Source organism: Molossus molossus, unplaced genomic scaffold, assembly GCF_014108415.1.
Source record: "Molossus molossus isolate mMolMol1 unplaced genomic scaffold, mMolMol1.p scaffold_m16_p_2, whole genome shotgun sequence".
In the NCBI taxonomy this organism is placed as follows: Eukaryota; Metazoa; Chordata; class Mammalia; order Chiroptera; family Molossidae; genus Molossus; species Molossus molossus.
The window spans coordinates 30,485,055-30,485,906 of NW_023425355.1; positions in this window are offsets into that span (position 1 = coordinate 30,485,055).

The window sequence follows — 852 nt, forward strand, 5'->3', positions numbered from 1 at the left end:
TAAAAATTGCGTTCAGTTGGCAAAATTTAAAATTGGCAATCTTGTGTTTTCCTCTGAATATTTTTTTAAAAAGTATGCACCTAAGAGCTGGAACCACTTGTCTAGACTACAGATAGAGAGGAAGAAAGAACAGTATGTGACACCTAGTAAGCTGATTTAAATTGAGCAAGTTAAGTGCCCTTTCCACCGAGTATTAGCAGGGATACCTAAGTCTCCTCTGAGAGTCAGGGAAGGCTTCACAGACGAGGTAACGTTTTAGCTGGGGCTTTAAAAATTAGCAAGGGAGAAAAGGCAGGGCATTCCAGGCAGAATGCATAATGCTAGGCACAGCCCAGAGTACAAAACAGCTCTACGTGTTCAGCAGCTTTGAGTACCCTGGTAGCCCTTGCCTATAATTCTCAAGATTTGGTGAGATTTATAGGCAGGGACTATTTTTCTCTGCTTGGTTCATTTTCCTTAAAGCTCATTGCACAATTCTGGGCACACATCTACAGGAGCTCAATAAACACTTGTTGAATTGGGACTGGGTGATCGAGTGTGCCAGGAACCAGGCCATCTGGATCTTTTCTCAGGCAACCACAGTGTTACCTTGGCCAAGTCCCTTTGCTAAGGCCTGCGGCTTAAGGCTTAGTAATCAGCCGCGGGAGCGAAGGCGGAGGAGGGGGTTGGTGTGAAGTCCCCTGCCTTTCAGCGCTTGGAATCCCTGATTGGCCGCGTAGAGGGCGGGGTGGGCGGTGCTGCGGAGGCCTGCGGAGGTTCAGTTCCTCCTCCGCTCCAGCAGGGGGCACAGGGAGGGGTTTCCGCCGCCCTTCGGTCCCGGCGGGCGCCGGGCGGACTGCAGCAGTCGAGGGC